This window comes from Ananas comosus, linkage group 12 (genome assembly GCF_001540865.1).
Source record: "Ananas comosus cultivar F153 linkage group 12, ASM154086v1, whole genome shotgun sequence".
Classification (NCBI taxonomy): domain Eukaryota; kingdom Viridiplantae; phylum Streptophyta; class Magnoliopsida; order Poales; family Bromeliaceae; genus Ananas; species Ananas comosus.
Window position 1 is genome coordinate 3,695,511 of NC_033632.1, and position 9,828 is coordinate 3,705,338.

The window sequence follows — 9,828 nt, forward strand, 5'->3', positions numbered from 1 at the left end:
GACAACTATTTGTGGTTTTAGTAGGCATAAGATCAGGGTAGGGGAGATTTATGAGCAAGGACAGAGTATAATAAGTAAGCTCTATTAATGGCCACCGTCCACTCGGTGGTTTGATTAAATACATGGATCGGCTCTTCATTGTTTTGGCATTTCAGCGTACGTTTGTCTTACTTATTTTCGCTTCTACATTAAACTGCCGTTCTTTTCAGTACCAAAAGCTTCTGGTATACACAAATAAATATATAAATAAATAAAAAGAAAAGTTTCAGACACTCACAGTGTACGTAGCTTGCTATTTTTTGATTAATGTTCTGTGATTTATTATTTTTTTTTTTTTACCATGTAGAAAGATTAATGCGGATTTTTTTTCAGCAGAGAATAAGATCAGCTATCTGAAGAACCTGTTGGAGGAATTCATCTCGGCAAAATAGCTACTTTGTGTTTTGTTAATCCTCATTTCTTTTTTTCCTTTTGTTGTCTCGACTGAGGCCTATTATCTCATCCTTATAGTCTAGTTCAGATTTCCAATAAATGAAGGTAGCAGCATAGTACCTTTTTTCTAAAAAAAAGTATTATGTGATCTTAACTGTACTACTTAAGGTATTATGTAGTTTCTGTTCTTTTTTTCAGTCGTTAGCATCTCCGTTATCTTTTTCGTTAAAACTGTTATGTATCGCGCATATTGAATTATATGAAACAATCTCTCTACTTCAAAAGCTTGAGCTACTAGAGAATAGTATTTTGAATATTCACATTCAACACTCTCTTTCTCACATTTGGGTTTAAAGTATATGTTTTATAGATTTAATACGTGGACTTTATTTAAGTAGAAAGATATTAATACTATTAGGAAACCGAAGAGACTTGATTTAAGTAGAAAGATATTAATACTAATAGGAATCCGAAGGGACTCCAACTAAGAACCTCCTGTTAGAAAACAACAGTTACTGTTAGAACATGATCGCATCTTTTGTGTCAGGGACTCTTCAAACATGTGTATGGTATATGACGAATTGAATTTAACGGATCGAAGAGATACAGTTAATGTCGTAAGGTATTAACATAGAAATCACATAATACCTAAGTGATACAGTTAATATCATAAAATACTAAAATAAAAAAAAACATTAAACAACAAAACAAACATCTCAATTCCTTTTTTTTAAAAAAAATTAAAACTTCTGCTACCCTTTAAGAAAGTACATGTTATAAGATTCCGAGCTTAGCAAAAGCTTTAGTTCGGTGCTTCTAATTATGCGAGAAATTGAGCTAGGTTTTGTATGCTATTAGGAGCATATATATATATATATATATATATATATATAGTGCGGAGGGTTTCGTGCTTCCATAAGCATACCAATCCACTATATATANAGAGAGAGAGAGAGAGAGAGAGAGAGGTCTTGTACATGTGTTAATTATTAGGAGCACGGAGGCCTCCGTGCTTCTAAATCATTTTCGATGATAAAACATTCGAATCAACGATCGGCTCTGTTAGACTTGATCTAATATATTTAAAATGTCTTGAAAATAAAATTTGTGATTTTTTGATATTATTTACCTAATAATTTAAAGAGTTCAAAATCAACAATTTTTAATGATTGATGTGTGTTATTTGCAAGTTTAATGGTACTTATATAAGTATTCAAATTTGATGAAGTTCTAATAAAAAAAATTTTATACTATATACACCAAGATTAATATCAGCAATCGAAAAATTTAATGCTGTATCACCACTTTTTGTGAAATTTTTATTTTCAATCATTAATTTTGAATTCTTTCGATCACTAGATAAGTGATATCGAAAAATCATAAAATTTATTTTTTAGAAACTTCAAATACACTAGACCAAATTTAATGGAGCCAATCGTCGATTCGAAAATTTTATCATCAAAAACAGCTAAGGAGTACAAAAACCTCCGTGCCCTTTTCCAATGCCATTTTTTAACTAAACTTTTTAGAGGGTTACTACTTATATGAAGTTTTTTCTAAAATTTTTATGTTTCCTTTTTGCAGTTTTTCCGAAGATCGGATCTCACCAACTTGGTTCGTTGCCGGGTAGTATGCTACCCGTTTCGTTTATTTCATTTAGAAATAAACTTAGCTGAAAATGTGAATCAACTAGAATTCGAACTTGGGTCTCGGATACCAACTAGGTTTGTTGCCGAGCATTAAAAACGGAGAATGGGGATTGGGGACTGTCCATACCAGATATATGGTAGTACATTCTGATTCTGATTAGGATCAATCCATGCCACCTCTGAAGATACATCCCACCTATCCCTTTCCTAATGACTATTTGTTGATGTGCCCGTATCCGTATTTATGGCGCCGAAAATTTTAAGTTTCTGTTTGGATGAATAAATATTTTCGTTCGGTATAATTTTTTAATTCGATTAAGAAATTTGAATGTTTAGACTATAAGAAGTGTGGTCAAATATTTAGAATAATATATCATACTCGATCTTCAAATTATTTTATCAGAATAAGATAAATCACAAGTACAGTTACTATACTTTTATTAGTATGATCGCCCACATATTTATAAGTCGTTTTCGATGATAGAGTTTCTGAATCGACGGTCCATACAGTTAAACATTATTTAGAGCATTTAAAACTTCTAGAAATTAAATTTTATAATTTTTCGACAACATTTACCTTACGATCAAAAGCTCACAAAATTGATAATTTTTAACGGCCAATATGAGATACTTGCTAGTTTAACGGTGTAAAAAAATTGGAATATGTTGAATTTTTGATAAAAAATTCTATTCACTATCTAGATAAAGGTCAATAACTCCGATCTTAAATAGAAGGATCCAATCATCCATTTTTAAGACGTCGTTTGATTTTGACCGTTCATTTTATGCCTGCTTGATTGATAGATTTTATTATGATTTCGAAAAATTACGAAATTTATGTTTTAAAAGTTTCAAATACTCTATATCATATTTAGCATAGTGGATTGTTGATTCGAAAACTTCATCATCGAAAATAATTTATGACTATAAAAGGCTTTATACTCATAAGAGTATATAGTAACCCTACTCGATAAATTAATTACATTGTAGGTAAATTATATTATTCTACTAATTAAATCATGGATAACAAGGCATTTTAAAACCTAAAAAATCAAACTTTCTACTTGCAATCACATTAGATTGGATAACTTATTCTGGTTCTATTTCGATTATCATTTTTTTTTTCTTTACTCAAAAATTTTAGTGTAGTTTGTAAATAAGAAGTACAATTAGAAGACGTAAATAAATTACCCAAATTATTAGATAATAATTAGTCTACGTACAACAGCACAGTATACGCGGCCTCTATAATTAACTTACTTTCTCAGAACAAAATTAATCGTCTCATAAACAAAATATAACATTATCTTGTGATTAATTATGTCTATTAATTAGAACTTCCGCAATGAACTAAAAGTCAAGCTCATAGGACGCGATCATAAAAGCAAATTAAATTTTCTGCAGTGCAAAAATTCAAAGTGTCACGCAAGATTACGAACATATATACCAGCATTATTATTCACATATATATATATATATATACACATAGGGGACCATTTGTGGGTGGCCCAAATTATTTCCCTTGCCAATTAAGTAATTGTAGGAACTGTGAGTTAAGATCATAGTTAATGAAGTTGTGGTTCTCTTGTTTGCAAGAACATGCTTACATCCATGGGGGTTCCCCACCAACATACCAATCTTTAGTTGCATGCATGGTGAGTGATAAGATCTAACCACCAACCAATCAAGATTCCCTTCAATTATATATATACTAGCAGTGACCATTAGCTGCATGATCCATTTAATTAGTTGTTATAAACTCCAATTTTAGAGCTTAGTTTTTAACTAATCAATTTATATATTTTACATAAAAATGGCGTTTTCTCATATGTCTTCAAGTACTTCATAGTTAAGTTATTGTAAATCTTCTCATATGCCTACTCTCTGAGGCCTGATCCTTTTGAGTGCGCTCGATTATTATTCTGCATTTTAAATAATTTTTTTTGTTTTTTTGCATGGATTTGTCGTGTTCATAAAAGCCACTAGTTAGTAGTATTATACTGCTTAGAATTTTAAGCATTTAGATCTGAACCTAGAATAAAAAGAAATTTTTTAAAAAATTCATGTTAATAGAAAAAAATAAAGTTTTAGAGGTGTTATTATAAAAATGGCCTTTAGGTAATGGTATTTAAAAATACTTTTACCTATATATATATATATAGAGAGAGAGAGAGAGAGAGAGAGAGAGAGAGTAGGGCTACTATACTCTTATGAGTATAGAGCCCTTCATACTCATAAATTGTTTTCGGTGATGGAGCTTCAGAATCGACTATCCATTCCGTTAAATATGATCTAGAGTATTTGAAACTTTTAAAAAATAAATTTCGTAATTTTTTGAAATCATAATAAAGTCTATCAAACGGGCATAAAATGAACAGTTAAAATCGAACGACGTCCTAAAATTAGATGATCGGATCCTTCAATTTAAGATCAGAGTTATTGATCTTTATCTAGGCAGTGAATAGAATTTTTTATCAAAATTTCAATCTATTCCAATTCTTTTACACCATTAAACTAGCAAGTATGTCATACAGGCCATTAAAAATTGTCAATTTTATGAGCTATTGATCGTAAGACAAATTATGTCAATAAATTATAAAATTTGATTTTTTTTTAATTTTAAATGCTGTAGATAATATTTAATGATATGGATCGTCGATTCGAAAGCTCTATAATTGAAAACGACTTATAAGTATAAGAACCGATCGTACTTGTAAGAGTATAGTAGCCGAACTCACAAAAGATCTCAAAATTGACAATTTTAACTCCAATCTTAAACTGAATGATCCACAATCATCTATTTTTTAGGACGTCGTTCAATTTTGATCGTTTATTTTATACCCACTTAATAGACTTTCTTATGATCTCAAAAAATTACGAAATTTATTTTTTAGACATTTCAAATACTCAAAATCATATATATCGGAGTGAATCGTCGATTCAAAAGCTTCATTATCGAAAATAATTTATCAATACGAAAGGCTCTATTTTCATAAGTGTATAGCAGTCCTACTCTCTCTCTCTCTCTCTCTCTCTCTATATATATATAAATATCCTCACACGAAAAATAATGAAAATCACAATATCCCAAAAAAAAAAAAGAGAAAATTCCTTACCATTCTCCTTGAATTTATATTCCATTTCTCGGTGTCTATTTCAGTCATTTTTTCTTCAACAATGGTTGGAGATTTTTCATATATGGAAAGTAATGTTGGAATAACGCTATTCATATTTTAGCTTCTCACCAAAGTTAAAAAGAAAAAAAAAATCCCAAATGCCGAACTTTTAGCTATCTATTCGATAGACCATTTAATTTTAAACCATTTAATTTTTCAAACCTAATTTGTTTAATTAGTTAATTAATTATTTTTTTATAATGTGTATGAATTTTTTTTTTTTTATTTCATACAGAATTTAGTCAATCAGCTAAAATTTTTCTAGCTGCTTTATGTATATTTATATATTTATATGTCACACTTAACATTTTATGCTTCATAATTCTTAATTATTCCTTTTCTTGTAGTTGTTGTGTGAATTACCAAACTCTCATGTACTCAGAATTTCTAAGTAGAAATTAGGTGAAAACCAAGGACTTAATTAGATGATATTAATTATGGGAGTTAATTGGGGCTTATTTTGTGGACTCTTTGTCGACCAACAGGAAGTTAAGTTAACACATGCTGAATTTATTATTATTAAAGACCATCCAAATACAATTAATGTTTTTTTTAAAAAAAAAACTTATTATTGTTAAAGACCATCCAAATGCAATTAATGTTTTTTTTTTTAAAAAAAAAAGATAGCACGTCATCCGTTTCATTCATTAAAAAGAAAAAAAAAAAAAAAAACATGAACGACTAAAATTTGAAGATTCGGAGGTAAAATAGATGGTAAAGCTATATTTTGGCCTCCAACACTAACTGGAAATTAAAGTTGCTTTAAAATTAAAAGTTAACAAACCTGAGTACTGAAAAAGTTATACGTGATTTTTTTTTTTTTTTTTTTGAGAGAGAAATGTAGCATGCTACCCGCTTCGTTTATTTCATTTAGAAATAAACTTAGCTGGAAATATGAATCAACTAGGTTTCAAACTTGGGTCTCGGATACCAACCACCAAACCCTTTGTCACTTGCTCTAGGGTCGGTTATACGTGATTGTTTTGCTTGACGCAAATCTAGAACTAGTCTTAGTTGGCTTTTTTTCGATCAGATTTAATCTGTTTCAACTTTTTCATGCATTTTTATGCTACACCAATTATTACCATCAAATAAAAACTTATTCTCCAACCCCCCCATCCCAACCCCTATATATTCATTTCATTTTCCCATTAATTCTTTTGACCAAATGCTCTTGCATTTCACTCCACACGCACATCAATGGGAACTCTATTAAGTACCATGTGAAGCAGGTTCTTCGCTATGATCTTTCAACATCTGTTGCTTTCTCTCTCTCTCTTTACACACTTGTGTGTTCTAAAAACAATGTATATAATATATAATGCTATGCCTACAAGCAATTCACTTTCGGAATTTTTCTTTTTTTTCCCTTCTCTTTTAAGATGCACATGGGGCGCGATAAGATATGTACACATCTAATTAATTACTACTAGGCCCACACGATCGAGCGTTTGTTTTTTTGAGAAATGCTATACTTAAGGAGCTAGCCCATTTTGGGTTGTAATTAATCTATATAAATTCCTACTAGATTATAACAATAATCCTTCTCGGGTTTAGCCAATTATTGTTAGATTTTCAGTATTAAAGAAAAAACTGATCATGTGAAATTTATGGCCTTTGATGAGAGTACGTACGAACAAATTAACTATAGGATTACAAGAAAAGATGATTGGGGAGATATATAGAATTGCTAGCTCTTAATTTTTATTTTATATTATATTTTTGTAATCATTATGCTTCTCCATAGAGTACATTAATTGAATTGGTGATCTACATGCATGTGCGCATGTTCTTATAAATCGTACATTACATAAGTCGTACATTACAAAACATGCATGTTGAATAAAAGCGTATTTGGTACAATATTTAGAAAAGAAGTGGGATATAACCCGGTTTACAATAATAATAATAATAATAATAATAATGTTTTTAGTTATTTTGCTTTAAAGAATAACACTAACTCTTCTTTGCAAGAAAGTAAAAAAGAAGTGGAATATATATGCATGACGAGAGCCTATGATCCACCAAAAGACCCAAGAAGGAAAATAAAATAATTAAAAGAAAAAAAGTGTATCCGTAAAAACTTTTAGGGCATGTTTGTTTGGATGAAAGTGAAGAGGGAAAAAATCGTTTTTGCCATAAACGATCACTTCTGATCAATTACGGTCGAAATTCGAGTTAATCTGAAATAGCGTAATTAATTTTGGCCCATTGTGGGCCAAAATCAATTATAGTGAAGGAAGATGAAGAAAAAATTATAAAATATATTTAATTATGATACTAGGTAAAGATAGTTATATGTAAATATATTTAACTATTATATTAATTACTCTTTTATTTAGTTAGCATATTTAAATTATGATAAAAATTGATTTGTTAATTTTTAATATTTTTCTTATTTAGTTTGTATAATTAAAATATTATAAAAATTGATTAATTAAGTATTAATATTTTTTTACTTTATAATTTTATTGTCGTATTACTATAATTTATGTATAAAAAAATAATTTAGTTGTTTTCAATTAAATTTTAATTATATAAAAATATAATTATATTATTTTTATTTATTAAATTATTTATTATTTATATATAAATTATAGTTTATTAATAATACTTCTACCAAAATAAAATAGCAGAACTAATAAAATTCACTCTTTAATCGATGTGAACAAACAACGGGAAAAAAAAGTTTTCACCGAATTCTATATCAACCCAAAGTCTAGTTTCGGTAAAACAAACATACTCTTTAGGTAATTTAAAATAACGATCACTCCGAATTTTAAATTGAAGAAAATAACATTGAGCATATTAATATTGGAGGTAATTAATCTTTCATAGTAACATTATATTTTAAAGGAGATTTTATGTGAGTTAGTTATATATATATATATATATATATATATATATATAGTTGAGCTAAAATACTATCGGTAGCAAATGGACTCCGTTGTCACCCATTTGTTTTCGATAATGGAGCCTCAAAATCAACGATCGGCACCATTGAACATGATCAATACCACTTGAAGTGTTTAGAAATCAAATTTCATACATTTTCGATATTATTCTCTTATCCATCGAGTGGACAAAAAAATGAACAGCTGAAAATGAATATTCTTTAAAAATAATGATAGGAGTCTTGTAATCAAGATCAAGAGTATAAATCTTATTTTAAATAGTTTAAAGAATTTTCTAACAAAAATTCAATTGATTTGGATATCTTTACGCCGTTAAACGAAAAAACGCCTCATATCGACCATTAAAATTACAAATTTTAAAACCCTTTGATCTTTAGACAAATGATGTCAAAAAGATTTGAAATTTGATTTCTAAACACTTCAAGTGGTATAGATCATGTTCAACGGTGCCAATCGTCGATTTGGAGGCTCTATCATCAAAAACAAATGGGTGGCAACGAAGCCCATTTGTTATTAATAGTATTCTAGCTCAACTCTCTCTCTCTCTCTCTCTCTCTCTCTATATATAGAGAGAGAGAGAGTACGTCTCCTGTGCTTTCGAAAGTACAGAGGCTTCCATACTTATAAATTATTTTTGATGATGGGACGTTCGATTCGATGATCAGCTCCCTTAAACATGATCTACACTATTAGAACTATTTAGAAACCAAATTTCATAATTTTTTCACATCATTTATCAAGTGATCAAATGGGTCAAAAATGACTAATTTAATGGCCGATGTGGCATGTTTGTAAGTTCAACGATGTAGAAGATTCTAAATTACATAGAACTTAATAAAAAAATTCTACTTAACAGCGAGAGCGAGAACAATGCTTTCGATTTTTATTTTCAGTCGTTAATTTTGAGGCTAGTCCTTTACTAGACAAATGAAGTCAAAAAATTATGAAATTTAGTTTCTAAATAATTCTAATAGTGTATATCATGTCTAACGGAGCCGATCGTCAAATTAAATACTCCATCATCAAAAAGAACATATAATCACGAAGACCTACGTACTTTTGAAATCGTAGGAACCTAACTATATATGCATAGAGAGAGAGAGAGAGAGAGAGTCCGACTGATATACTATCGGTAGCACGGAGGTTTCCGTACAACCAAGTTATTTTTAATGATACAACTTTCCAATTGACGTTCTGCTTCGTTAAACTTGATCTATACTATTCAAAGTATTTGAAAATTAAATTTCATAATTTTTCGATATTATTTATCTACCAAACGAGTAGTCTAAAAATGAACGGCTGAAAACAAAAATATTATAAAAAATAATGATAAAAGACTTGAATTTAAGATCAGAGGTACTAATCTTACTCTAAGTAGTAAAAAAAAATTTCTATAAAAATTTCATCAGATTTAAATTATTTTACGCCATTAAATTTATAAACGGACAACATCAGTCATTAAAATTGTTAATTTTGAGACCTTTTGATCACTAGCCAAATATTATCGAAAAATTATGAAATTTAGTTTCAAATACTTTCAATAGTGTAGATCAAGTTTAACGGAGCCGATCGTCGATTTGAAAATCACATTATTAAAAAAAACTTGATAGCACGGAGGCTTTCGTGCTACCGATAGTATATCAGTCTAGTTCTGTA